The 23,469-nt window shown below is 42.7% G+C and overlaps 1 pseudogene; it reads left to right on the plus strand.

Annotated features, from left to right (window-relative positions):
• Positions 1-23,469, plus strand: part of LOC111955697 (focal adhesion kinase 1-like) — a 143,949-nt pseudogene that overhangs the window by 48,422 nt on the left and 72,058 nt on the right.

Here is a 23,469-nt window from a genome sequence, read left to right on the forward strand (position 1 = left end):
CTGTAAGTTCTGACTAGAAGACTGGTGTCTACTGTAGTTCTGACTAGAAGACTGGTGTCTACTGTAGCTCTGTGGACTAGAAGACTGGTGTCTTACTGTAACTCTGTGTACTAGAAGACTGGTGTCTACTGTAGCTCTGTGACTAGAAGACGGTGTCTACTGTAGTTCTGACTAGAAGACTGGTGTCTACTGTAGCTCTGTGACTAGAAGACTGGTGTCTACTGTAGTTCTGACTAGAAGACTGGTGTCTTACTGTAGTTGACTAGAAGAAGACTGGTGTCTACTGTAGCTCTGTGACTAGAAGACTGGTGTCTACTGTACTCTGTGACTAGAAGACTGGTGTCTACTGTAGTCTGACTAGAAGACTGGTGTCTACTGTAGTTCTGACTAGAAGGACTGGTGTCTACTGTAGCTCTGTGACTAGAAGACTGGTGTCTACTGTACTCTGTGACTAGAAGACTGGTGTCTACTGTAGTTCTGACTAGAAGACTGGTGTCTACTGTAGTTCTGACTAGAAGACTGGTGTTCTACTGTAGCTCTGTGACTAGAAGACTGGTGTCTACTGTAACTCTGTGACTAGAAGACTGGTGTCTACGTAGCTTCTGTGACTAGAAGACTGGTGTTCTACTGTAGTTCTGACTAGAAGACTGGTGTCTACTGTAGCTCTGTGACTAGAAGACTGGTGTCTACTGTAGTTCTTGACTAGAAAGACTGGTGTCTACTGTAGTTCTGACTAGAAGACTGGTGTCTACTGTAACTCTGTGACTAGAAGACTGGTGTCTACGTGTAACTCTGTGACTAGAAGACTGGTGTCTACTGTAGCTCTGCGACTAGAAGACTGGTGTCTACTGTAACTCTGTGACTAGAAGACTGGTGTCTACTGTAGCTCTGTGACTAGAAGAGCTTAGAGTACAAAACCCCTGGTCCCTTCTGTGTTACATGCTTCTGTGGTTTTGTCTAAACAGTGACATATTCCTCCTCTCCAGATATGAGCTGCGTATTCGCTACCTTCCAAAGGGATTCCTGCACCACTTCAGGGAGACAAACCCACACTCAACTACTTCTACAGCAGGTGAGACAAACAAAAAATAATGTAATCAAGTTAATCACAGGATTTCCTGTGATTAAATGCAAATTCAGAAATTACTTTCATTTGAGCTGTAATTTAAGATTCTTTATACAAAAAGCATTACAAGAATATTGATGTCTTGATTTTGTTGAAAATAACCTTCGTGAAATCATGTGAATTAGTAAAGCACACTTTCTTAACCTCAATGTCAACTTTGACATCCATTGTTGTTTTAGCTGTATGGATTATATATTTGGGATGTTTTCAGTTTATTGTGAATGCTTTCAGACAATGCGATTAATAGCTTGTAAAAAAAAACAAGTGCACTAAAATTACAAAAAGCTAACGAGTTAATTGATGAACTCTGGCAGCCCTAAAACCCCACACCCCAAAACATTATCCATGGGAGTTGATTAACAGAGAGACAGCCTGGTTTCAACAGGCCATTGACCACGCTATTTATTCAACCACACTGTAACGCTGGTGGAGGCATATAGCACTTCTAACAGTGTGTGTGTGTATGTGTTTGTGCAGCCATGTGTGCAAAGTGGGTGTGTGTGTGTGTGTGTGTGTGTGTTGTGTGTGTGGTGTGTGTGTGTGTCTGTCTGTGGTTCTGTCTTCTGTTCTGTCTGTGTCTGTCTGTGTCTGTGTGTCTGTGTCTGTGTGTCTGTGTCTGAGGGATCCAAGCCTTTTACTGTGTGTGTATGTGTGTGTGTGTGTGTGGGAGTGTATGCGTGCAGTAGGGGGGAGGTATTAGGGCGTAACACACGGTGTGTAGCCACCCGCGAGGCAGATAGGTGAACTGGGTTAGTGGGCCTAGGGGGACTCTGCCTGGTGTCTGGCGCTCTAGGGAAGAGACACTCCCTCCCATCCAGATGGGGGAGAAGAGAGGCCATTTTTACAGCAGCGGAAAACATTTGGGCTCACTTGTGAGTTTTACTCTTGTGGTTTTAAAATTCAAAAGGCACTTGCACATCTGAGCTATCTTTGTTTCAGGTGCATGGTAACAGTTGAATAACATGAGAGTAAAAAGAGGAAACCCGCACACTGCTCTTTATTAAGCTTTATGTATCGGCATCGCGGCCTTCATCAGAGCTTATTGAGAGCAGTGATACTAGCAAGAGCAGTGTGCTGGTCTCCTCTTTTTACTCTCATGGTTTTGCTGAGTGCCAGCTGAGAGGAAAATGGTACTGATGGAAGGTGAAAGGTCAGTGTTTGAAGGGATAATCATGGAGCATGAAAAGAGCTTCTGTCCTGAATTCAGTCTGGTATGGAACAACACTTTCAGGAAGCAGGTTCTGTTTCCATGATCTACGGTGGCAGAATCAATGTCTCTATTGGTGTTAGAATACAAAGAGCTGGAGCTCAACATGACAAATGGGACATTCAGAGAGGACATAATAGCCCATGAAACAGTGCTCGCTATCATTCAGAAGCAAACATTCATCTGTCTCAGGAAATGTCTCGCTCTGTGTCAGTCTGCCAGTGTTGTGTTGCTATTACTGCAGGTGCACCCACCCAGCCTTTGTCAACCAATATCACCGTCAGGTTCTTATGGGCTGTTATTATGGGTGATAAGATTTAATGTCTCTGCCACTGTCTGTCTCTCTCACTCTGTCTGTGTCTTTCTGTCTCTCTCTCTCTGGAGGGATGGATGGAGTGTTTGTTGAAGAGCTGTATAGCAGTAAGGTCCCCCTCAATGCCTTTGTACCCTGTGTCCTACCCCTCATTCTAGACGTCAGTGTGTTCTAACCCTCATTCTAGAAGTCAGTGTGTTCTACCCCTCATTCTAGAAGTCAGTGTGTTCTAACCCTCATTCTAGAAGTCAGTGTGTTCTACCCTTCATTCTAGAAGTCAGTGTGTTTCTAACCTCATTCTAGAAGTCAGTGTGTTCTACCCTTCATTCTAGAAGTCAGTGTGTTCTATCTTCATTCTAGAAGTCAGTGTGTCTACCCTTCATTTTAGAAGTCAGTGTGTCTACCCTCATTCTAGAAGTCAGTGTGTTCTACCCTCATTCTAGAAGTCAGTGTGTTCTACCCTTCATTCTAGAAGTCAGTGTGTTCTACCCTTCATTCTAGAAGTCAGTGTGTTCTACCCTCTACAGATTCTAGAAGTCAGTGTGTTCTACCCTTCATTCTAGAAGTCAGTGTGTTCTACCCTTCATTCTAGAAGTCAGTGTGTTCTACCCTTCATTCTAGAAGTCAGTTGTGTTCTACCCTTCATTCTAGAAGTCAGTGTGCTCTAACCCTCATTCTAGAAGTCAGTGTTCATGTGTGACATCTGCTTGCTCTGCCCTGTGTAAAGCCCCCATACTCCCTCACACAGAAACACCAGGGCCCAGATTCACAAAACCTTCTTAAGAAACATTTCTTCTCAACTGAAATTGGTTCCTTAACTATAGAAAGTTAAGCAAAGTTGCTATTCCTCTAAAAGGTTATTGGAAATGTTATTGCGTTATTTCTTATGTTTCTCCTTAAGCAAAAAGTTAAGAAAGAATTAGATTCTTGAATAAAGTTATTGGATTTGTTCTTGGAAATGATGTTAATTCCAAGATAGTTAAACTCTTGTCTTAAACTCAGGGCAGTGAGAAAATAAGCTGATGAAAGCAATGAACATGTTGAATTCACTCACAATCTTCATCTGAAAGTTTCAGTATTCATTATTTGACACTCAAAAGAACTGTTTTAGAACAGTAATTCAGTATGAAATATGCTAACATGATTGCCATTGCTAGCTAGATAGCTAGCTAAAAAAGTTTGTTAGAAGATATTTGAGAAGTTTGGAGGAAAATCATGAAATCTTAATATATTGTTAAGGAATCGCACTGACAAAACTATCTTGTGAACTTATTTTTTTGGTTCTTATAAGAAGTTTCATAACTGTTTGCGTCTGAAGTTTTGTGAATCTGGGCCCAGGTTACCAGCTAGTCTTTAGTTTTCAATACAGAAAGTCAAGCACTTCTGCGTTAAAGCCACCTGTTCATTGGATGTGGTTGCAGTATTCTAGACTCCCATTCTAAAACCAAAACCAAATCAAAATCAAATCAAAATGTGTAGGTCATATGCACAGAAAAAAACAAATACTAGCGCCAATGGGCAATAACATGAAAACGTGTCTTCGTTCTGTTTTCAGGTGAAAAATGACTACATGGTGGAGATAGCGGATCAGGTTGAGCAAGACATTGCACTTAAGTTGGGATGCCTTGAAATCAGGTCAGTTTACAGTTATCCAAGATTGGTCAAATGTTCTTTCTCTCATGAGCGCTAGCTAGTCTCCATGTTTTACAGTTCTCATTGACCCCCCCCCCCCCACTCCACCAAGACATGTTTCCCTTACAGGAGATTCTTCCGGGAGATGCGAGGAAATGCCCTGGACAAGAAATCTAACTATGAACTATTAGAGTAAGTCCCCTTTGGCTTGATTGTCATCTGTTAATAGCTTAGGTTTCTCTGCTCACTGTAAGAATCAACTATTCAGTCAATATTGTAGGTCTTTGTTGATCTTTACCCAGAAACAACTAGAGGAATTCCTATAAAGGGGATATAATGCATTTATTTAAGTATAATTTACATATAATGTCCTGAGATATCCTATAACCTCAATACACAAAATCATCTTGAAGTGGACTATTTTTAGCTAGTACAGTGAGATCAGTACCAATGGTAGCAGCAGCCTTGCCTAGTGTGTTAACGGGTTATATGATATCCATCCTTCATAAAGATCACATAGGTCAACCCAGTGTGTTAACGGGTTATATGATAACCATTCTTCATAAAGATCACATAGGTCAGTGGTTCTCAAACCTCTCCTGGGGACCACCAGTCGTTTCACAATGTTGTTGTAGCCCTGAACTAACTCACCTGATTCAACTAGGCAAGGGCTTGATGACTAGTTGACAATCTGAATCAGGTGTGCAAGCTGTGGAACAGTTGAAATACATGGACCTTCTGGGAGTCCCCGAGGAGAGGTTTGAGAACCCCTGACATGGGTAAAAAGAGCCGTGGCCATACGTTTTTGAAACCTCCTCCAGGGTCTTAGGTCTGCGGGCCAACATGCTTGTCTGAGCTATGCTATTTGATCAAGTTTGAGAGGTCACCTTAATCATGCCCGTTTCTAACAATGCATTCCAATTAGTCCTTTTGTCATATGCTCAGGCCTTTAGTCTCTAACTAGGCCTGCTAATCACTAACATCCCTCTCTCTTTTCTCTATATTGATTGAAACAATGGAGGTCACTTTTTTTTTTACATCTCACGCCTGATGGATGAATAGGAGAGGGGGAGAGAGACCAAGACCTCACATTGTGTTCTGCCTCCTTTCAGAGGGAAGAATCTCTCTCACACCTCCTTCCTTATGCAGGGAAAATGTATGGCTGCATCCCAAAATGGCACACGATTCCCTACATAGTGCACTATGAAGCCCTATGGACCCTGGTCAAACGTAGTACACTATAAAGGGTGCCATTTGGGACGTAACCAATGCCCTACTTGGCTGGCTCCAAGGATATGCAAAGTTAAGGGATTTATTAATTCCACTGGGCCTGCAGGCAGGTTGTAAGGCAGGGCACTGCTAGCTGAGAAACATGCCTAACAAGATATGCAGACACTGGGGCTCATTGTGTTGGCTAGCATTAGTTACAGGTCAATCAATCCACTTACCCACATACACAGAGCTCAGCACTGAGGGGGGAGGAAAGGAAGGGGAGAGAGGGGGATGTACGGGAGCGAGAGGATGAGGAGAGAAGGAGGAAAAGAGAAGAGTGGGGGATATACAGGAGAGAGGAGGAGAGAAGGGAGCAGAGGAGGAGGAGGAGGAGAGGAACAGAGAGGAGAGAAGGGGAGGAGAGGAGGAGATAAGGGTGGATGTGGGAAGGGAGGGAGAGAGAGAGAAAGAAAGGGTAGCAGGAACACTCCAATCAGAGAGTACTTCCAATCTGGGTGACTGATGGCTAACAAAGTGACAGACATGGAGGGAGAGAAAGGGGAAGGAGAGGAGGGAGGTTGAACAACCTGGTGGGAAACTTGGATTACTGTAGGGCCTGGGATTAATACTGAGCATGGGGGAAATCATAATGTTGTGTTTCAGCACTGCTAGAAACTACAGAACAGGTTTCCTCTTGATTTAACATAGCTAGGCTACTTCCTACGTCCTTTCGTCATTATACTACATACAGTGGGGAGAACAAGTATTTGATACACTGCCGATTTTGCAGGTTTTCCTACTTACAAAGCATGTAGAGGTCTGTCATTTTTATCATAGGTACTCTTCAACTGTAAGAGACGGAATCTAAAACAAAAATCCAGAAAATCATTGTATGATTGTATGATTTTTAAGTAATTATTTTGCATTTTATTGCATGTCATAAGTATTTGATACATTAACAGAAAAGCAGAAACTTAATATTTGTACAGAAACCTTTGTTTGCAATTACAGAGATCATACGTTTCCTGTAGTTCTTGACCAGGTTTGCACACACTGCAGCAGATTTTGGCCCACTCCTCCATACAGACCTTCTCCAGATCCTTCAGGTTTCGGGGCTGTCGCTGGGCAATACGGACTTTCAGCTCCCTCCAAAGATTTTCTATTGGGTTCAGGTCTGGAGACTGGCTAGGCACCTGCAGGACCTTGAGATGCTTCTTACGGAGCCACCCCTTAGTTGCCCTGGCTGTGTGTTTCGGGTCGTTGTCTGCTGGAAGACCAGCCACGACCCATCATCAATGCTCTTACTGAGGGAAGAGGTTGTTGGCCAAGATCTCGCGACACATGGCCCATCCATCCTCCCCTCAATACGTGCAGTCTGCAGTCAGAAAAGCATCCCCAAAGAATGATGTTTCCACCTCCATGCTTCACGGTTGGGATGGTGTTCTTGGGGTTGTACTCATCCTTCTTCTTCCTCCAAACACGCGAGTGGAGTTTAGACCAAAAAGCTCTATTTTTGTCTCATCAGACCACATGACCTTCTCCTATTCCAGATGGTCATTGGCAAACTCAGACGGGCCTGGACATGCGCTGGCTTGAGCAGGGGGACCTTGCGTGCACTGCAGGATTTTAATCCATGACGGCGTAGTGTGTTACTAATGGTTTTCTTGAGACTGTGGTCCCAGCTCTCTTAGGTCATTGACCAGGTCCTGCCGTGTAGTTCTGGGCTGATCCCTCACCTTCCTCATGATCATTGATGCCCACGAGGTGAGATCTTGCATGGAGCACCAGACCGAGGGTGATTGACCGTCATCTTGACAATTCTTCCATTTTCTAATAATTGCGCCAACAGTTGTGCCTTCTCACCAAGCTGCTTGCCTATTGTCCTGTAGCCCATCCCAGCTTTGTGCAGGTCTACAATTTTATCCCTGATGTCCTTACACAGCTCTCTGGTCTTGGCCATTGTGGAGAGGTTGAGTCTGTTTGATTGAGTGTGTGGACAGGTGTCTTTTATACAGGTAACGAGTTCAAACAGGTGCAGTTAATACAGGTAATGAGTGGAGACAGGAGGCTTCTTAAAGAAAAACTAACAGGTCTGTGAAGCCGGAATTCTTACTGGTTGGTAGGTGATCAAATACTTATGTCATGCAATAAAATGCAAATTAATTACTTAAAAATCATACAATGTGATTTTCTTATTTTTGTTTTAGATTCCGTCTCTCACAGTTGAAGTGTACCTATGAAAAAATTACAGACCTCTACATGCTTTGTAAGTAGGAAAACCTGCAAAATCGCAGTGTATCAAATACTTGTTCTCCCCACTGTACATTCCTAAGTGCCAATCTGTTTGTGCCATCATGCCAACTCCTTGTCACTCTTGTTGTGGCATACAGATCCTCAAATACACCTACAGTGCCTGAGAAAGTATTCACACACCTTGACTTTTTCCACATTTTCTTGTTACAGCCTGAATTTAAAATGGATTAAATTGAGATTTAGTGTCACTGGCCTACACACCATACTCCATAATGTCAAAGTGGTACCGGTACTGGGTCAGTGTGCGGCGGTACAGGTTAGTTGAGGTAATTTGTACATGTAGGTAGGGTGAAGTGGCTATGCATAGATAATAAACAGCGAGTCGCAGCAGTGTAAAAACAAATGAGGGGGGGGTCAATGTAAATAGTGCGGTGGCCATTTGTTCAATTGTTCAGCAGACTTTTGGCTTGGGGTTAGAAGCTGTAAAGGAACCTTCGGTCCTAGACTTGGCGCTCCGGTATTGCTTGATGTGCGGTAGCAGAGAAAACAGCCCCCCCCCCCCCCCCCCCTGACAATCTTTTGGGCTTTGCTCTGACACCGCCTATTATATAGGTCCTGGATGGCAGGTAGCTTGGCCCCAGTGATGTACTGGGCCGTACGCACTACCCTCTGTAGCGCCTTACGGTTGGATGCCGAGAAGTTGCTATACCAGGCTGTGATGCAACCGGTCAGGATGCTCTCCATGGTGCAGCTGTAGAACTTTTTGAGGATCTGGGGATCCATGACAAATCTTTTCAGTCTCCTGAGGGGGAAAAGGTGTTGCCTTGCCCTCTTCACGACTGTTTTGGTGTGTTTGGACCATGATAGTTCGTTGATGATGTGCACACCAAGGAACTTGAAATTCTCGATCATCTACAGCCCTGTCGATGTTAATTGGGGTCTGTTCGGCCCGACTTTTCCTGTAGGCCACGATCAGCTTCTTTGTCTTGCTCACATTGAGGGAGAGGTTGTTGTCCTGGAACCACACTGCCAGTTCTCTGACCACCTCCCTATAGGCTGCCTCATTGTTGTCGCTGATCAGGCCTACCACTGTTGCATGGACTCACTGTGTGTGCAATAATAGTGTTTAACAAGATTTTTGAATGACAACCTCATCTCTGTACCCCACACAAACAATTATCTGTATGGTCCCTCAGTCGAGCAGCGAATTTCAAACACATATTCAACCACAAAGACCAGGGAGGTTTTCCAATGCCTCACAAAGAAGGGCACCTATTAGTAGATGGTTAAAAAAAAGATAACATTGAATATCTCTTTGAGCATTGTGAAGTTATTAATTACACTTTGGATGGTGTATCAATACACCCGGTCACTACAAATATACAGGTGTCCTTCCTAACTCAGTTGCCGGAGAGGAAGGAAACCGCTCAGGGATTTCACCATGAGGCCAATGGTGAATTTCAAATAGTTAGTTTAATAGCTGTGATAGGAGAAAACTGAGGATGGACCAACAAAATTGTAGTTACTCCACAATACTAACCTAAATGACAGAGTGAAAAGAAGGAAGCCTGTACAGAATWAAAAAAAATCTAAAACATGCATCCTGTTTGCAATAAGGCACTAAAGTAAAACTGCAAAAAGAAATGGCAAAGAAATTAATTTTATCTCCTAAATACAAAGTGATATGTTTGGGGAAAATCCAACACAACACATTACTGATTACTACTCTTCATATTTTCAAGCATGGGGGTGGCTGCATCATGTAATGGGTATCCTTGTTTTCGGCAAGGACTAGGGAGTTTTTAGGATAAAAATAATAGAGCTAAGCATAGGCATGATCCTAGAGGAAAACCTGGTTGTCTGCTTTCCAACAGATACTGGGAAATAAATGTACCTTTCAGCAGAACAATAACCTAAAACACAAGGCCAAATATACACTGGAGTTGCTTACCAAGACGACATTGAATGTCCCTGAGTGGCATAGTTAGTTTTGACTTAAATCGGATTGACAATCTATGGCAAGACTTGAACATGGCTGTCTAGCAATGATCAACAACCAACTTGACAGAGCTTAAAGAATACAAAAAATAAAGTGCAAATATTGTACAATCCAGTTGTGCAAAGCTCTTACAGACATACCTAGAAAGACTCACAGCTGTAATCGCTGCCAAAGGTGATTCTAACATGTAACTCAGGGGTGTAGATAATTATGTAAATTAGAAATGTCTGTATTTCATTTTCAATAAATTTGCTAAAATGTTTTCACTTTGTTATTATGGGGTATTGTGTATAGATGGGTGAGAAAAAAATACATTTAATCGATTTTTAATTCAGGCTGTATCACAGCAAAATATGGAATAAGTCAAGGGGTTACCAGCAAAGCTTCATCATGTTAATGCCAAGGCAGCATAAATTTTCTGGCAGCTTTTCTGGCCCTGGCCTTATAAATGATGTTGATTGATTCTGGCCGGCGGAACGTAAATGGCCATGGGAGCGCCTCGTGTTTTAACAAGCTATCTTTTCATAGAGCACTTATGATGAATTGATTGTGTGGGAGGGAGGAATTTAAAGGCTTTAAAACCTACACTGTGACTCTTCTTCTCCTCTACTCCATCTCAAGGCCCCTCTGTCTCTCTGTCTCTCTCTCTCTCTTTCTCTCTGTCTCTCTCTCTCTGTCTCTCTCTCTCTGTCTCTCTCTCTCTGTCTCTCTCTCTCTCTCAGGTCTTCTTCCCCGCAAATCTGTCTCTCTCCCTTTCTCTCACTCTCTCTGGTTAGTCATTAGCCAATGTCAAGTTTAGCTGTTTTTACATCCCCCTTTCCCTTTTCCTTCCTTTTCTCCGTACACAGACCGATAAGCTATATTCAGAAGGTATTAATAACCCTTGAATTATTCCACATTTTGTTGTTTTATAGCCTAAATTTGTCAAAAATCTACTAACAAAACCCCATAATGACAAAGTGAAAACATGTTTTTATCAATTTTAGCAAATGTATTTAAAATTAAATACAGACATATCTAATTAACTTAAGTATTCACACAACTGACTCAATGCATGTTAGAATCACCTTTTGGCGTGTTTCTGGGTAAGTCTCCAAGAGCTTTCCACACCTGGATTGTGCAACATTTGCCCATTTATTATTTCAAAAATTATTCAAGTTGGTTGTTGATCATTGCTTGACAACCATTTTCAAGTCTTGCCATAGATTTTCAATGCCGATTTAAGTCAAAACTGTAACTATGCCACTCAGGGACATTCAATGTCGTCTTGGTAAGCAACTCCAGCGTATATTTGGCCTTGTGTTTTAGGTTATTGTCCTGTTGAAAGGTGAATTCATCCCCCAGTGTCCGGTGGAAAGCAGACTGAACCAGATTTTCCTCTAGGATCTTGCCTGTGCTTAGCTCCATTCCGTAAAAAAAAAAATCCTGAAAAGCTCCCCAGTCCTTAATGATTACAGGCATACCCATAACATAATGCAGCCACCACTTTGCTTGAAAATATAACATTTGTTTTTAGGACAATATTTTGCAGTGTTACTTTAGAGCCTTATTGCAAACAGGATGTATGTTTTGGAATGATTTTATTCTGTACTGGCTTCCTTCTTTTCACTCTGTCATTTCGGTTAGTATTGTGGAGTAACTTCAATATTGTTGATCCATCCTCAGTGTTCTCCTATCACTGCCATTAAACTCTGTAACTGTTTTAAAGTCACCATTGGCCTCATGGTGAAATCCCTGAGAAATGTCCTTCCTCTCTAGCAACTGAGATAGGAAGGACGCCTGTATCTTTGTAGTGACTGGGTGTATTGATACACCATCCAAAGTGTAATTAATAACTCCACCATGCTCAAATGTCTGCTTGTTTTATTTTTACACATCTACCAATAGGCGCCCTTCTATGCGAGGCATTGGAAAAGCTCCCTGGTCTTTGTGGTTGAATATGTGTTTGATATTCACTGCTCGACTGAGGGACCATACAGATACTGTAATTGTATGTGTGGGGTACAGAGATGAGGTAGTCATTCAAAAATCTTGTTAAAAACTATTATTGCACATAGATGGAGTCCGTGCAACTTATTATGTGACTTGTGCACATTTTTACTCCTGAACTAATTTGTCAAAATTTTGAAAAACATAATTCCCCTTTGACATTATGGGGTATTGTGTGTAGGCCAACAACAAAAAAGTATATTTCATCAATTTAATATCAGGATTTAACATAACAAAATGTGGAAAAAGTTAAGGGGTGTGAATACTTTCTGAAGGCACTATGTTTTGTGAATAACAGCAGGTAGCCTAGCGGCTAAGAGTATTGGGGGAGTAATCGAAAGGTCAATGGTTTGAAATCCCGAGCCGATTATGTGGAAAATCTGTCGATGTGCTCTTGATCAAGGCACTTATCCCTAATTGCTCCTGTAAGTTTAGATAAGTACGTCTGCTAATGACTAAAATGGCAATGTCAACTTCAGAGGCCTGAGCTGCAGTATTCACGTTAGATACTGTATGTCCCACTAATGACCCTGAGTAACTGGATGTGTTTCTCTCCTGCTTCCCTGGTAGATTGGTATCAGAGAGTTACAATTCTGTAACGGGGGGAAGTTTCCACTAAGTACACATCTAGGATCAGCTTCCAATCCTAACCTTAACTATTAGTGTGGAAAATGCTAAACTGACCCAAGGTCAGCGTCTAGGGGCAACTTCATCCTACACCAATTCAGTCAGGGGACTATGTGGATATTCATCCGAAAGTAGACAATTTGCATTCATTGCTAAAGTGAAAGTTTTGCATTCTCATTTGGGTCTTGCTAAACTGATGTTCTCCTTTTCCTCTGCTCTTTTTTCTTTACAGAAAAGACGTGGGCTTAAGAAGATTCTTCCCTAAGAGTTTACTGGATTCAGTCAAGGTGAGATGATGCTTCAGAAACATTTCGTTATTCTTTCAGAGTTATTGATGAGAAWATATCTCTAAGGTCCAGTCAGTCTCCAATGTATTCTCAGAGATAGCGCCACAGCTTCATGCCAATGTACCACGCACTGAAGATTCCATATTTTATTTCCTGCCGTCTGAAGTGTCTTATGGTACTGGGCTCTTTGTTCCAGCCTTGTACAGGCAGAGTTGGCCTAGTTCTAGGCTTAGCCTCCCTCGTACGGGGGGGGGGGGGGGGGATTTAGCCCCAGCTGAATCACACCCACTCATCTGTCAACTCCTCTCATCTCACTAGACAACAGCACCTGACATCTGTCGACTCCTTTCATCTCACTAGACAACAGCACCTGACATCCACTGAGAACAACCAGTGGGAAAATGATGCTATTTACTGTAATATATAGACTAGCTAAAAACCAGTGGGTAAATGATGCAATTTACTGTAATATATAGACTAGCTAAAAACCAGTGGGTAAATGATGCAATTTACTGTAATATATAGACTAGCTAAAAACCAGTGGGTAAATGATGCTGTTTACTGTAATATATAGGCTAGCTAAAATCCAGTGGGAAAATGATGCTATTTACTGTAATATATAGGCTAGCTAAAAACCAGTGGGAAAATTATGCTATTTACTGTCATTTATAGGCTAGCTAAAAACCTAGTGCACAGCCTAGTACACAGTTGTGTATTTTGTGTTATTGGACTAGTCAGTTGAAGCAACTCCTGAAAGGGGAATTGCGCATCTGTCTGTCTATCTGCCATTGGCCGAATCCACTAATGTCTGTGTGTATGTGTGTGTATGCACCCACGCTCCCCAGCTGTGTTTGTGTGTGATGTGATGGATTTACGGCACGTGTGTGGGTGTACATAGCTGCTGGGCCACGATGGAGCAGGCGTGATCGTGGGGCCCAGTGACCTGAGAGGGGTGGGGGGCGTGGGTGCCTGGCAGTTAGAGAAAGAGGGGTGGACAGATGCTCTACCTGGGGGTGGGGGTGGCGCCTGACCCCACAGCCCCACAGGTCACTGCTAAACCTACTTTATTGTTTTCCCTCCACCAATGGTGCAAGGGAAGTGTAGTTTATTAGGATCCCCATTAGCTACTGCATATGCAGCAGCTACTCTTCCTGGGGTCCACATAAAACATAGAAATACATGACAAAGTACAGGACAGTAATATACATAAAACATACAAATACATTATAATAAAACATTTAAAAAAATATGACTTATATATTGGAATTACAGCAGAAATACTATTTACACTCTATTCATACATATTCTTATATACAATCTTTAGAAAGAGGAGAGGCACTATGATACAAAGGGAGGAGGGGGCATTCTGGGGAGGGGGTACCTCCTTCTGTCAGGCCTCAGTCACCCTCCCCTCCGTCATCCATCCCTCGATGATCCACTCTGTTGTTAGTTATCTTTAGCATAGAAACACAATGCCCCTTCATCACCCCAACTGTGTGTGTGTGTGTGTGTGTGTGTGTGTGTGTGCCTGTGCCTGTGCCTGTGCCTGTGCCTGTGTCTGCGTGTGCGTCTGCGTCTGCGTGTGCGTCTGCGTGTCTGCGTGTCTGCGTGTGCGTGTGTGCGTGTGTCTGTGTGTGCGTGTGTGCGAAAAACTGTATGATTCGACTGAAGATGAAGCTTCTGACTCTGGGAGTTTAAAAACCATGATCGTCCTCACACTGTTTATTCCTGCAAATTTATTTTCCCTACATCACAATGACATGATTAACAGATCAAACTCTCATTGACGCACATGAAGCCACACATGCATAGACAGACAAACAGGTAAACACACACACACTCCAGACCCCTCCTCTCTTGATGAACAGAAAAATCTTCTGGTGGTTATTCCCGCCCCTATCCACTCTGCTGGACAGAGTACATTACCTCAGCAGATGGCTGAGGTGCTAATATACACACTCAAAGCATAATCTTATTAGGCAATAAAATAAATGATTGATTTCACAGAGGTGACATTTGCATAATTAGCATCCCCAGGCTCACTGGAGAAGGTTTCCATTTCGACCAATGAGGACAGGCTCCCGTGGTAAAAGTAGAGGGAAACTAGCATTTCATTATTTTGCCAGAGTCAACAATGGATGCCTCCCAAATGGCACCCTATTCCCTATGGGCCCTGGTCAATAGTAGTGCACCCTATTCCCTATGGGCCCTGGTCAATAGTAGTGCACTATATAAGGAATAGGGTGCCATTTAGTTTTTTTAAGTGATTTAGAATGAAGCACTTGTGTGGTCTAATGTCTCTATCTTGTTAAATCTCGTTTTCCTGGAGAAATCCTGATGGGTATTTGAACAGACAAAAAAGCGCCATAAACTACACTACATAACCAAAAGTATGTGGACACCTGCTCATCTCATTTCAAAATCATGGGCATGAATATGATGTTGGTCCACCCTTTGCTGCTATAACAGCCTCCACTCTTCTGGGAAGGCTTTCCACTAGATGTTGGAACATTGCTGTGGGGACTTGCTTCCCTTCAGCCACAAGAGCATTCGTGAGGTCAGGCACTGATGTTGAACGGTTAGGCCTGGCTCGTAGTCGGCGTTCCAATTCATCCCAAAGGTGATCGATGGGGTTGAGTTCAGGTTCTGGACTATGCAAGTTCTGGACTTTCTGGATCTACTTCAAGTAATGCAAGGGGAAACAATGGCACAGTAGCGATTTTGGGAAGGGGTGTGGAGGACCACACACACACCATAGCAATCAGGCCAGTCAAGTTCCACACTGATCTCGAGCACAGAATTGTCTAGAATGTCATTGTATGCTGTAGCGTTAAGATTTCTCCTCACTGGAACTAAGGGGCCTAGCCCGAACCATGAAAAACAGCCACAGATCACTCTTCCTCCACCACCAAACTTTACAGTTGGCACTATGCATTGGGACAGGTAGCGTTCTCCTGGCATCCACCAAGCTCAGATTCATCCGTCGGACTGCCAGATGGTGAAGCGTGATTCATCACCCCAGAGAACGCGTTTACACTGCTCCAGTCCAATGGCGGCGAACTCCAGTCGACGTTTGGCATCGCACATGGTGATCTTAGGCTTGTGTGCGTTTGCTCGGCCATGGAAACCCATTTCATGAAGCTCCCGACGAACAGTTCTTGTGCTTACGTTGCTTACAGAGGCAGTTTGGAACTCGGCCCAGGCTAGCTGTCCTTCTAGTTTGGGACCCAGGCCACCGAGGACAGACGATTTTTACGCGCTACGCGCTTCAGCATTCTGCGGTCCCGTTCTGTGAGCTTGTGGTCTACCACTTCGTGGCTGAGCTGTTGTTGCTCCTAGACATTTTCACTTCACAATAACAGCACTTACAGTTGACCTGGGCAGCTCTAGTAGGGCAGAAATTTGACGAACTGACTTGTTGGAAAAGTGGCATCCTATGATGTTGCCACGTTGAAAGTAACTGAGCTCTTCAGTAAGGCCACATACTCTTCTGCCAATGTTTGTCTATGGAGATTGCATGGCTGTGTGCTCGATTTTGTACACCTGTCAGCAACGGGTGTGGCTGAAATAGCCGAATCCACTAATTTGAAGGGGTGTCCACATACTTTTTAAAATATAGTGGATATTCTCCTAATTCCAACCGTCCCCCCATCCATTAAGTGGAGTGTAAAATGCTACAGGTCTGCTGTAGATGCTATGCATTCATCTGGATTTACACTCATAATGGACATCAGCTTGTGTACCAGATATCAACTCTGGTAATGCACACTGCAACTGTCTTTAAAATCACATTCAAAGATATTTTCACATTTAATTTAGTTACATGTTTGTTGTTCTGCAGGGAGTAGATTTAGATGACATACTTACAGTGATAGTTTTAATTACGTTGTATGTTCGTGTATGTCCCTGTTCGTGTATGTCCCTGTTCGTGTATGTCCCTGTCGTGTATGTCCCTGTCGTGTATGTCCCTGTTCGTGTATGTCCCTGTCGTGTATGTCCCTGTTCGTGTATGTCCCTGTTCGTGTATGTCCCTGTTCGTGTATGTCCCTGTTCGTGTATGTCCCTGTTTGTGTATGTCCCTGTTCGTGTATGTCCCTGTCAGTTTGTAGTAATAGTGTCAACGTCACCTGTCATTAAAGCGTGAGGTCTCATGCATTTTTTATGGCGTTTAAACTCACTGCAACCCTGTAATGGACAATGAAGTCACTATTGACTCGGTCACATTGATCAGGCCAACAACTCCACTGGCGCTCTACACTGGTTGGACTCTATGAACTAACCGAAAGGTTGCTGGATCGAATCCCCGAGCTGACAAGGTAAAAATATGCCGTTCTGCCCCTGAGCAAGGCAGTTAACCCACTGTTCCTCGGGCACCGATGACGTGGATGCCGGTTAAGGCAGGCCCCCGCACCTCTCTCATCCAGGCTAGCTGTCCTTCCAGTTTGGGATCCAGGCTTGCTATCCTTCCAGTTTAGGACCCAGGCTAGCTGTCCTTCCAGTTTAGGAACCAGGCTAGCTGTCCTTCCAGTTTAGGACCCAGGCTAGCTGTCCTTCTAGTTTGGGATTCAGGCTAGCTGTCCTAGTTTGAGATCCAGGCTAGCTGTCCTTCCAGTTTGGGACCCAGGCTAGCTGTCCTTCCAGTTTAGGACCCAGGCTAGCTGTCCTTCTAGTTTGGGATCCAGGCTAGCTGTCCTTGTAGTTTGGGACCCAGGCTAGCTGGCCTTCTAGTTTGGGACCCAGGCTAGCTGGCCTTCTAGTTTGGGATCCAGGCTAGCTGTCCTTCTAGTTTGGGATCCAGGCTAGCTGGCCTTCTAGTTTGTGATCCAGGCTAGCTGTCCTTCTAGTTTAGGATCCAGGCTAGCTGGCCTTCCAGTTTGGGACCCAGGCTAGCTGGGATTCTAGTTTAGGACCCAGGCTAGCTGTTCTCGGCAGAAATATATATATTTTTTAAAYGACTTTTTCTTTCTGCTGTGGCAACAATTTATTAGTGGCGGGCGACCGCTGTGAATATAGGGGAAACACTGTACCATGACTGCGTTCCAAATGGCACCCTTTTCCCTTCATACAGATCAGTGAATAGGGTGTCATTTGAGAGGTAATATTAATATGTAAATCTCTCCTGGCTTAAAGTGGAGGAGAGCTTGACTTCATCACTACTTGTATTGATGAGAGGTATTGACATGTTGAATGCTCCGAGCTGTCTGTTTGAACTACTGGCACACAGCTCTGACACCCATGCAAGACATGACACAGAGGTCTCTTCACAGTCCCTGCCTCCCATAGTCCAGAACAGACTATGGGAGGCGCACAGTACTACATAGAGCCATGACTACATGGAACTCTATTCCACATCAAGTAACTGATGTAAGCAGAAAAATTTGATTTCAAAAACAGATTAAAAAAAACACTTTATGGAACAGCGGGGACTGTGAAGCAACACAAACATAGGCACAGACACATGTGTACACACCCACACACACGATAACATATGCACTATACATACACATGGATTTAGTACTGTAGATATGTGGTAGTGGTGGAGTTGGGGCCTGAGGGCACACAGTGTGTTGTGAAATCTGTGAATGTATTGTAATGTTTTTTTAAATTGTATAAGCTGCCTTCATTTTGCTGGACCCCAGGAAGAGTAGCTGCTGCCTTGGCAGGAACTAATGGGGATCCATAATAAACCCCAGGAAGAGTAGCTGCTGCCTTGGCAGGAACTAATGGGGATCCATAATAAATACAAATTTGGGATGCAGCCCATGTCTGCCTGTCTCTAGTAATGCCCCTCTCTCTCAGGCCAAAACCCTGCGGAAGCTGATCCAGCAGACGTTCAAACAGTTTGCCAACATGAATGATGACCAGAGCATCCTCATGTTCCTGGAGATTCTGGCGCCCGTCTACAGATTCGATAAGGAGTGTTTTAAATGTGCTCTCGGGGTAGGCTGAATTCCACTATTTTATTTGTTCTGGGTTTCAAATATAACATATATATCGATAAGATGCACTTTTGAAATCCCAGAGGATAAAATTAAAGGGATCTTTAAATACTAATGTCTTTAAGTGTTTTGTTCATTAGTCCACTCGTAATACAATCTCAAAGAGTTGTGCATGTCAACAGTCAAGTTTTCAAGATGCAGCACTTTCAGTAAAGAGCAAAAAACTGTCATGACGATGCATTTTGCATCGCATGAGTTGTTTTCTCAACAATTCAATTGTGATATTCTCAGACAGTGGAGTAAAGCCTAGATATCGTGGTTSTATTTGGATGATTCCGTCTGTCTCTCTGCAGCCCTAATGAAATGTCGGTTGCAYAGTGACCCCTGCTGGCCATAATGAACACAATGTGTGTTTTTTAGTTTCATCCAGCAATGACAAACACCTCAATGATGTAGCACACAGGTGTTTTCATGGTTATGAGTTGACACTTGGAAGCCGACAGACTGAACTCTCTGTTTGACTCTCATTGTGTATGTCTCTTCTTGATTTGTGACTGAACTGAAGGCAATCATCCCAATGGTTCTTTCTCTCTATCTTACTGACAGTTGAGCTGGGTCATCCAAGTAGAGTTAGCCATTGGACCTGAGGAGGGCATTAGCTACCTTACAGACAAGGGCTCAACTGTAAGTAGGAAATGTTCATATTCATATTTCTCGTGTTGTGTATCCTTGTCTTACATCTCCACACAAACAAGCGCAGGCCTCGCAGTAATATGACTTCTTTAGTTTTAAACCAAGGACATCAAACTTGCATGTAATGGTCCTAATACTTGAGGAGACCACACCATGTAATGGTCTAATTCTTTGAGGAAACCACACCATGTAATGTGTACTATATTTGAGGAAGACCACACCTGTATGGTCCTAAATATCTTTGAGGAAGCACCACACATAGTAATGGGTCCTAAATATCTTTGAGGAAGAACACCACCATGTAATGGTCCTAAATATCTTTGAGGAGACCAACTGTAATGGTCCCTAATATCTTTGAGGAAGACCACATCCATGTAATGGTCCTAATATCTTTTGAGGATAGACGCACACCATGTAATGGTCCCCTAAATATCTTTTGAGGAAGACGCACACCTGTAATGGTCCTAAATATCTTTGAGGAAGAACGACACCATGTAATGGTCCTAAATATATTTGAGGAAGACCACACCAATGTAATGGTCCAAATATCTTTGAGGAAGGACCCACCATGTAATGGTCCCTTAAATATCTTAGGGAAGACCACCCATGTAATGGTCCTAAATTATCTTTTGGGAAGCCACCATGTAAATGGTCTAAATATCTTTGAGACGAACACACCATGTAATGGTCCTAAATATCTTTGAGGAGACCAACATTATGCATATTGAGGAATCAACATGTTAATGGTCCTAAATTATTTGAGGAGACCACACATGTAATGGGTCCTAATATCTTTGAGGGAAGAACCCACCATGTAATGTGTCCTAATATTTTGAGGAAGACACAGCGATGTAATGGTCCTATAATATTTGAGGAAGCACACCATGTGATGGTCTAATACTTTGAGGAAGACACACATGGTAATGGTCCTAAATATCTTTGAGGAAGACCACACCATGTAATGGTCCTAAATATATTTGAGGAAGACCACACCATGTAATGGTCCTAAATATCTTTGAGGAAGACCACACCATGTAATGGTCCTAAATATCTTTGAGGAAGCCACACCATGTAATCGGTCTAAATATCTTTGAGGAAGACCACACCATGTAATGGTCCTAAAATATCTTTGAGGAAGACCACACATGTAATGGTCCTAAATTCTTTTGAGGAAGACTACACCATGTAATGGTCCTAAATATCTTGAGGAAGACCAACCATGTAATGGTCCTAAATATCTTTGAGGAAGACCACACCATGTAATGGTCCTAAATATCTTGAGGAAGACCACAACCATGTAAATGGTCCTAAATATCTTTGAGGAAGACACACCATGTATGGTCCAAATATCTTTGAGGAAGACCACACATGTTAATGGTCCTAACTATCTTTGAGGAAGACCACACATGTAATGGTCCTAAATATCTTTGAGGAAGAACCAGCACCATGTAATAGGTCACGTGAAATATCTTTGGGAAAGACCACCCATGTTAATGGTCCTAATATCTTTGAGGAAGAACCACGCCATGTAATGGTCCTACAATATCTTTGAGGAAGACCACACCATGTAATGGTCCTAAATATCTTGAGGATAGACCACACCATGTAATGGTCCTAATAATTAGAACCCTTAATCGTTTTCTTGAGGACAGACCACACCATGTTAATGGTCCTAAATCTCTTTGACGGCGAGGACACAACCATGTAATGGTCCTAAATTATCTTTGAGGAAGACCACAACCTGTAATGGTCCTAAATATCTTTGAGGAAGAACCACAACCATGTAATTGGTCTAATAATCTTTGAGGAAGACACACACCATGTAATCGGTCCTAAATATCTTGAGGAGACCACACACATGTAAATGGTCCTAATATCTTTGAGGAGACCAACCATGTAATGGTCCCTAAATAATCTTTGAGGGAAGACCACACCATGTAATGGTCCTAAATATCTTTGAGTGTAAGACCACACCATGTAATTGGTCCTAAATATCTTTGAGGAAGACCACACATGTAATGGTCCTAATAATCTGTTGAGGGGAAGACCACCATGTAATGGGTCCCTAAATATCGTGTTGAGAAGACCACAAACATGTATGGTCCTAAATATCTTTGAGGAAGACCACACCATGTAATGGTCGCCTAAATATCTTTTGAGGAATGAGCCACACCATGTAATGGTCCCTAAACCATTCTTTGAGGAAGACCAACACATGTAATGGTCCTAAATATCTTTGAGGAAGACCACACCATGATAATGTCCTAAAATATCTTTTGAGGAAGCCACACCATGTAATGGTCCTAAAATATCTTTGAGGAAGACCACACCATGTAATGGTCCTAAATAATCTTTGAGGAAGACCACCACCATGTAGATGGTCCTAAAAATACTTTGAGGAAGAACCACACCATGTAATGTCCTAAATATCTTTTGAGGAAGCACACACCATGTAATGGTCCAAATATCTTTTTGAGGAGACCACACCATGTATGTCTAAATATCTTTGAGGAAAAGACCAGCACCATGTAATGGTCCTAAATATTCTTTGAGGAAGACCACACCATGTATATGGTCCTAAATCTTTGGAGGAAGACCACACCATGTAATTGGTTCTAAATATCTTTTGAGGAAAGACCACCCCATGTAATGGTCCTAACATATCTTTGATGAAGACCACACCAATGTAATGGTCGTAATATCTTTGCAGGAAGACCAGCACCAATGTAATGGTCCTAAAATACTTTGAGGAAGACCACACCATGTAAATGGTCCTAAATATCTTTGAGGAAAGACCACACCATGTAATGGTCCTAAATATCTTTGAGGAAGACACAACATGTAAATGGTGCCTAAATATCTTTGAAGGAATGACTCACACCATGTAATGTCCTAAATATCTTTGAGGAAGACCACACCTATGTAATGGTCCTAAATATCTTTGAGGAAGACCACACACATTAATGGTCCTAAATATCTTGAGGGACACACCATGTAATGGTCCTTAAATATCTTTGAAGGGAAGACACACCCTGTAATGGTCCTAAAATATCTTTGAGGAAGGACCACACCATGTAATTGGTCCTAAAAATATCTTTTGAGGAAGAACCACCCATGTAAGTCCTGTAAATATCTGGGATAGCCAAATGTAATCATATTCTTTGAGGAAGACCACACCATGTAATGGTTCCTAATAATCTTTGAGAAGATCCACACCATGTAATGGTCCCTAAATATCTTTGAGGAAGAGGCCACAACCATGTAATGTCCTAAATATCTTTGTGAAGACCACACCATGTAATGGTCCTAAATATCTTTGAGGAAGGACCACAACCATGTAAAATGGTCCTAAATATCTTTGAGGAAAGACCACACCATGTAATGGTCCTAAATATCTTTGAGGAAAACCACACATGTAATGGTCCTAAATATCTTTGAGGAAGACCACACCATGTAATGGGTCCTAAATATCTTTGAGGGTAAGACCACACCATGTAATGGGTCCTAAATATCTTTGAGGAAGACCACACCATGTAATGGTCCTAAATATCTTTGAGGAAGTACCTACACACATGTAATGGTCCTAAATATCTTTGAGGGAAGACCACACCATGTAATGGTCCTAAATAATTTTTGAGGAAGACCACACCATGTAATGGTCCTAAATATCTTTGAGGAAGACACACCATGTAATGGTCCTAAATATCTTTGAGGAAGACCACACCATGTAATGGTCCTAAATATCTTTGAGGAAGACCACACCATGTAATGGTCCTAAATATCTTTGAGAAAGTTTTGAATGTCCTTGGTTTTAAAACTAAAGAAGTCATATTACTGCGAGGCCTGCGCGTTCTTGTTTGTGTGGAGATGTATAAACAAGGGATTACACAACACGAGGAAATAGTGAATATTTGCAACATTTCCTACTTACTAGTTCGAGTACTCCTTGTGATCGTTACTGTGTAGAGCGTGACGATCATGCGCCCTCTCCAGGTCCAATGGCTAACTCTACTTGGATGACCCAGCTCAACTGCTCAGTAAGATAGAGAGAAAGAACCATTGGGATGATCTGCTTCAGTTCAGTCACCAAAACTCAAGAAGAGACATACACAATGAAGTCAAACAGAGAGTCTCAGTCTGTCGGCTTCCAAGTGTCAACTCATACCACTCGAAACACCCTGTGGCCTACATC

Source organism: Salvelinus sp. IW2-2015, linkage group LG31 (genome assembly GCF_002910315.2).
Source record: "Salvelinus sp. IW2-2015 linkage group LG31, ASM291031v2, whole genome shotgun sequence".
In the NCBI taxonomy this organism is placed as follows: Eukaryota; Metazoa; Chordata; class Actinopteri; order Salmoniformes; family Salmonidae; genus Salvelinus; species Salvelinus sp. IW2-2015.